This window comes from Pieris brassicae, chromosome 1 (genome assembly GCF_905147105.1).
Source record: "Pieris brassicae chromosome 1, ilPieBrab1.1, whole genome shotgun sequence".
NCBI classification, from domain to species: Eukaryota; Metazoa; Arthropoda; class Insecta; order Lepidoptera; family Pieridae; genus Pieris; species Pieris brassicae.
The window spans coordinates 4316754-4324609 of record NC_059665.1 but is presented as its reverse complement, the minus strand read 5'-3'; positions in this window follow the sequence as shown (position 1 = coordinate 4324609).

Sequence of the window (7856 nt, the reverse complement as noted above, 5' to 3'; positions counted from 1 at the left end):
ATTATTTGTACATAAGCAAAATAAGCGTAAAATATCTGTCGTATTTGATTAGTAATATTAATAATATTTTTGCCTGTGCACCGGTAAATAGATACAAATAATAATATTTAACATTTTTCTATTTCTAAATTTCTTTCAGACTACTCGACCAGACAGATAGATAGTAGACAAAATTGAGAGTATAAAAAGGGCATCCAAATTACACGACACGGCAACGATTTATCTAAACAACTATTATTAAAAAAAAACAATTGTTTGGATAAGTTCCTTTAGATTCTCAATTCAAGCATTAAAAACTATATCATATAAATTCTTAAACGAAATAAAAACTACTCGATATTATGTGAGGTCAAGTATGTCACCCCGAAGCCAGAGTACCTACCTATCTATTAATTTGCATTAAGATCATTAACTCATTCTGATTCATTCTTTATTACCTAACATTATAAAGGAATGATGCTACCAAAATGGAATGATATATTTGCATAATGTATATCTTAAAGATAAAAGAAACCATCAAAACTAGTTCGTGAGTATCTCAATACAATAACATGGAAAAATGTTACTTAAAATAAGGTTATTTAATATTAAGCACTATGTCAAACTGAATAGATGTTATAATTCTCTGTAAGAAATTACATTGAAGCTGCCTTGTATTACAATAAAAATATAAACAATATTTTCGTAAAAAGTTAAGTTATTACCATGGTTTAAAGCATTGATCTTTATCATATACTCACATTCACTTACATCTAATTTCAAGAGCTGTCGAAGCATTTTCTTTACTGAAGTTTGATTTGGCAGTACTCAATTAGAGATTGTGTCTTGAGATTATTAGAATGCGGGCTTCTGAATGTATATTGAACATTTATGCTGTAAAGATCTAGGCTTACCCCAAAAATTCCATAGTAATTATGATCCCGTTTCCGAATGCAATATTTTATTATATTTCATACGATTCTCAGGTCCATAAAAAACCATAACGGTATTGTGTACAAAAGTTTACATTTTTGGATTAGGTCTATTAGATAAAACCGTTTATTTATAATGATTCCATTCATAAATCATATTTATAAAGAAATAAGGTTGGACCGCGGTCAGCTTCCTGTGTAATGGCATAGTATGATATTTTTGGACGATTTCAAACAATATCACAAACATGATTATTACTAATTTCAAGAGATCAGCTACTAAAGATGAAAATTATTTAGGACAATATCAAAAAATCATGTCGCCATGAAGTCTGATCTTCCTCAGGACGTGTTTATCTTAATTCGAATTTAAATATTGAATGAAGCCAAAAGTTACACAATGATAACATATTAAACAGTGATAAATTATACTTAAAATACTATTACAATTTTATTATAAACCTGTTTTATATTTTAAAAAATATTGTATAGTACATTTTAATAGCTTTTTATTGTATTAACATCTTCAGGTACACGACCGATAGCTTATGTGTTCGGCAAACGCGTCAAATCCACCAGCATATGGCAACCCCGCACCGGGGTTTCTACTAGATCCAATTCAAAAAATAATTTACATGCATTTCTTAACTGATTTGATGGCATAAGAAACGGTTTATGAAATTTCTTGATCTTTCAGTATCTTTACAATACATTCGTTGCAAGTAAAATTTTTTTCAAGAAAGATTGCTGATGAGTAGATCAATAAAATGGCATATAAAAAGACTTAAGTCATGTGTACATTAAGCTCACAATGCATTTCACATTACCATTGAATAAAGAGACATAAATTCGAATGTCTCCATTATATTATTATGATATCGACCGTAAATCAGACTTATTGCGATTATAATAATTCGCACCTAAAAATACCTTGATTTTACTAACTATAAGGTATGTGAAAATATAGTTAGCAAAATTCAGATACTGAACTTATTTTACTAACTAACTCTCACTCAACAACATGGTATAGAAGAATTCTAACTTACCTACTTTGGTCATGTCGCCCGTCGCGAACCAGAGAACCTGGGCAAGATGGTTGTCATCGGCAAGGCGGAAGGCAAGAGCCGCAGGGCAGGTTTTTTTTATAGAACGGGGCAAATGGGCAGGCTAATCTGATGTTAAGTGATACCGCCGCCCATGGACACTCTCAATACCAGAGGGCTCGCGAGTGCGTTGCCAGCCTTTCAAGTATTGGTACGCTCTTTTCTCGAAGCTCCAAAAGGTGTTTTTCGCCAAGCCTTTACCAGCCCAGTTTCTTTTTTTTATGAACCATCCCTTCGAAGATTGGTGCTCATCATAACCGCTTTAGATTTAGATACCGCGCCTTAGTACAATGACTTAGTGCTTTGACCAAACCATTCTTTAACTAAGACGAGCGTCTGCGGTCAGGTCTCCTTTTACCTGCTACCTTGCCTTGAATGATTTGTTGAAGGAGCTCTATAAAACCCATAAAACTCCATAAGGTGTATAATGAAACTGGTTTGTATTATCCGCAAATTTCCACATATGACAAGACTATTAGGGAAGGTGGGTAAGACGGCGTAGCGAGGTAAGATACCCTACCAAAACAGATAATAAAGTATCACTAGAAAATTTATTTCAGCGTCACCTAACTGTATTTCGCAGTACTTGTTTGATTGGATGACTGCACGTTTCTACTTAGTAAGTATGTTTTTTGTAAGTGGTTTTATCTAATTATTGACGCATACAAAGTGCGTGTCTGTTCATAATATGTAAGATTTGTGACATATTTTTTATAGATGTTTGTTTAATTTACTACTCTAAACTGATTAATTGTTGTGATTCATAACCGCAGGAGTAGAAGATAACAATGACGAAGCTGTCCATATTTGCCCGATTTGTGAAGGGAACGACGCTAAACTGAAATATTCTGTACCCCATCTCTTATCCAAGCCCCCCCCTCCATCTTGCCCTACAGGTTGGGTAAGATGGGGAAATTTAGTTATTTATATAAAATTGATATTTCTATGAGTTTGTTACTGTTTTTTGTTTTTGCTTATTATAATTATAGGGAGAAAGACTATTTTTCTTAATAAGTTTTGTAAATGTTTTGCAGTTAAAAGTGCATTGTGCCATTAAAATCTAAGGGTTTTATATGTGATATACCTTAGAGTCCCCATCTTACCCCAGCTTCCCCTACAGAACATATTTTACAACCGTATTCAGACGGGTTAGTATTTATATAACTCAGTAACTTCTTATTGATAAACCGTCTTTAGAAACCTTCGATATACGTTATTAAATTCACACGTATTATGAACTGACTTTTTACGGTCCTTCACAACAAGGTCTGTTGAAGTGAAACCATTGGCTTTTTACGCCGATGTAGGTAACTGTTTTACTGATGGTTATCGCCAAAAATAAACCTTTAATTACTGTGTAGTTTGAGGTACCCTGACCTTTCTCGAACACACTTGTTGACGCTACTACCTCTATATGTAGACTTACGAAATTATAGATACGTATACTACGTATTTTTTTACTACAGTTTATCTATATGTATAATATATAGAGATGTCGGCCAACTGGCTTGTGTATATTTTTAAAGTCAAATAACGAATTTAAATTTAAAGCTATTTAGATTATGAGCTTGTACAAAGTTTCAAAAAACATTTTACGAAGTTCACAGCTGATGATGGCACCATGCCCGCCAGCCATTACATGTTTAAAACAATGTGTCATCGGAAGTCTACTAATTTAGTTGTGCCTTGGCTGAGTCCTTCTAAATGTAGCTAGTTATACATTACAAAACATAAATACAAGTATACAAAACATAACTTAATTCTATCGCATTGATTATGGATAAATGTCAAAGCACTTGTATTATGAATGAAAGTTGTCTTATTCATCAATATTTCATCAGAAAACGATCTATATATTGTAACTCTATGATAACACAGAGCATGAATTATGCACCACATCGATTACAAAACGTGACACAAGATCAATTGCTTCGCGGGCTCTTTCAACTGACTTTGTCGGTTAAAAGATGATAAAACAAGCAGAGCTTTATTTTTTCATTAAATCCCTTTATCCGAATACTTAAAGGCCAATCAAATATTACGAGCTACTTTAAGCTCGATTTAATCGCTAAGAAGATTCATAAATCATTATTTAAAAAGCTAACTTTATTTTCTTCCAGTGGATTTAATCACGAAATTAACAAATAAAAGAAATTTTAATATTTATCGAGTGCAACGCTTTACGTGTATGTAACATTGCGAAGTGATAGGTTGCCATACTAGCCTTAGAAATACATTAATAAAATTTATATGAAAAAAATAAAAGGTATAGTGTTTTGTATATCTACCGATTACTTATCTATTCAAATATTATTACTAGACTTAAGATGAAAATTATTCAAACATAACATTTTTAAGGTGTTAACGAATTCGATGGCTGCAACACATTTATAGAGCCTTAACAGCAATAAGACTAATAAGCTAATGAAGATATAGTTTTTGCTAGAGATAAAAAAACCTGCAAAAATCTTCCGTCAGCTTAATAATTATCAAGTATCGTGGTATTTAGATCTAACAATGTACATGTTTTTGCTTGAACAAAAAATATAGGCGTCTTTATTTTTAATGTCGTTTTTTGGCAAAGTTTATATTATATACAAAAAACATTTCCGCAACTTGTGTAGCATCTTGTTTGTAATTTTTTCATACCGATCCTTTGAATACTAACTGACCATTATAAATCTCGGGAGGAAAAAATATTGTATGCATGTAAAAAATATAAATTAGTTTTTTTACTAAAATTGTATTGTACCTTATCTAATCTATAATCAACTATACGATTTAATATTATTTGCCATAGCTGGTCATTGTTTTTTTCTGTGTTATTCAATACGCGGGACAAATAAGTCAGTTCTTAATTCTTGATCTGTTTAACCTAATAAATATATCTAAAACAAAAAACCGGACATCGACAACAATAATAGTCCTCTCAGGATACGTATCCTTGGAACCAATCCCGATTCTTTAAGAAACCCATACTAGTATTGTTCAACAATACCAAAACTTTAGTTTTTAAAAATATTATATTAATTATTCATAACTTTCTCAGTTAAATTATGAAGTTTTTGTCAGCCATAATTCACATAAAATAAAACATTTAAGTATGTCATGCTAATTTTTAGCGCACTTTCTAGTCCTATACATAATTTAAAGTAAGATACGTAAAATGAAAAAATATGAAATGTAAAAACTCAAAGGTTATTTGGCCTGTGTTATAGAACGGTTTATTGTTAACTTATCAAATAATTTATTTAAATATATGATGTGACTCAGAAATACTGTGACATCATTTACTGTTTTACAAACTAAAAAAATACATTAATACATATAATATATGTCTTTGGCATACAAAACTGTTAAAAAGTTTGTGAATTATTGAAACTGCGCTTGAACTTTTGACCTGAACTAGGCACGGCCGATATAAGCCTTGAAGACCATCGTTAATATTGCTATAAAGTTTTTTATTAATTTATAACACTCTACTCCCATAGTGTCCATGGACTTTTTATCTCACATTTTTTCCAAAAATAAAAACAAGATAATTTTAATTAATTTTACTAGTTCGGCTAATACACACAATAAATACGCCCCGGCTGCATCGGTAATATTTTTATTTACAATATTCATGGGCGAGCCGGGGCGTAATTCCTCACGAGACCCGCTCTTTCAGTTTTGTTTCCCTCCTTTAAAAATGTAATAACTTTTTCGCATAACCATTCCATGCACGGTGTGTGCTTTATTAACATATCCTGTAGGCCGTCACGGTCTACAGTCATGTGCATTTGTTGCTCCAGGTCGTGCCTGGGCGATGCGAATGTAGGGCAGTGTAGATGCACATGTTCCACTGTTTGTTCTTCATTACTGCAAGCACATGTTGGGCTTGTCCTAATTTTAAACCTATGCAGGTAATGTGTAAAGGCTCCGTGTCCTGTAAGAATTTTCGCCATCTGCTATAAAGTTAAAGACAAATACTTTGCTTAAATTAACCTTTTCTTCAATCATTGTTTTTAATTTTAAGTATCTATTTGATGTTTAACAGTTCTTCTGACTGTTACAGTTGGCCGATCTTTATTAAAGCGAAGTAACAGCAGATATTTAGATATCTCCTCTTGTGAACTTAGATTCACAATTGGACGTGAAATCGTGAGAACATTTGCAGTGCCGACAACGTTACGTGTTAACCCAAAGTTACTTATTTAGTTCACTTACTTATTTAAATTAATGTTTATGATGAGATTAATGTGTAGGGCCTAGTTAATGTCGAATTCTACTAAAAATCCTGGACGGATTTTTATATAGTATTTTTCTCTTTGAGGTTCATAAGAACAAGAATTCATAAACCTTAACTAAGTTGAATAGTACTTAAGAGACAAACTCAAAGAAAATAAAGCTCTTAATTTGTTTTTTTTTAATTACAAAGTCACATAAATTACAGAGTACCTCAATTATAATTTATTTTCTAAATGTCATCTAGTATAATAGCGAAATACTTGTTTTTTATCTTACGATTGGAATAACTACAAGCTTTTAAACACTTAAATTATTTTACCTTAAGAGGAATTGATTAAGTCATTTATCACATGGCAAAAAATATTTGCTCCATTTAAACAACACATTAATTTATAGGTGATTAATATGCGTACGGTATTTTAATGGAATATGTTAAACTCCTCCTGTTTGTTTTAAGTATAATTTTATAAAATATTAACTTTAATTGGATTCTAGCAATCAATCAAACTTTACACATTAACTTACTTTTCATTTTACAAAGTATATTTTACATACTATTGACTAAGTAGTAACACTTGATTGGAACCCGCAAGGAAAGCAAAAGCGTAGCCGTCCCACGCCAACCTGGCGTGGTACAGTTGTATATGAAGCAAAGAGAGACTCACTGTGGACGCTCTCTGCCCCAACCTCCTTAGGGTTAGAGGACATTAAGCCACGACTAAGTAGACTTAGCTTATTTGTAACAGCAAAGTAAAGCTGTTTATAAACGAAACTGTCAACACAAACCTATATATACATACATAGATAATATATATATAATTAATATTATAAAATATTAATATAATTGATAATAATTCTATAATTATTTTCAATAATTAATCAATTTAAAAATAAAATCCACCAATCATAATAAAAATATTTTGTAAAACTTTTACATTAACTAACTTTTCACTTTTCAAAGTGTATTTGACTATCGCCTTGTACTGAGTGTAATCTGTAATCTGTGAAGTGTCTCTCGCCAATCGTCTACAGAAATTATATTTGTGAATCTACGATACTTTTAAATGATTTAATTAATGAATAAAATCAAATCTACCCATCAAAATACGAATTTTGATTTTTTCCTTTGCTATTGTAGACTGTATAGCTTTAACTGGACGTATGCCAGACATGAGTGGCGTCAAATCTAAAATTAGAAAATGACAAATTTTTAAACTAAAGGGATAAGATAAAGATAATCTAAGCTTCGATGACTCATAAAAAATTAACCAACCCATTTAACTTTAACCTCGCGGTATATGTTATAAAAATTTCTATAAATTTCTTCGTGGTGACAGTTCTTTGTTGATGTCCTTGTGTTTAATTGAATTGATGATATTTTGTGTTTACAAGTGTCGAATGAGCGTAAAACTGTCATGAAGTTACAATAAGCGAAAAAAATTGTTATTTTAAGAATAATAAAACATGGCTACGGTCTGCGGTAGGTGGCGAGATGAATACGCTACACCGAAGGCTAACAAGGTGCTAAAGTAAACTTTAATACGAAAAGCGATAAAAATTGACGAGCTATCTTTAACAAGCATTTGTATCGACTTAAGAATCTTTTATATTT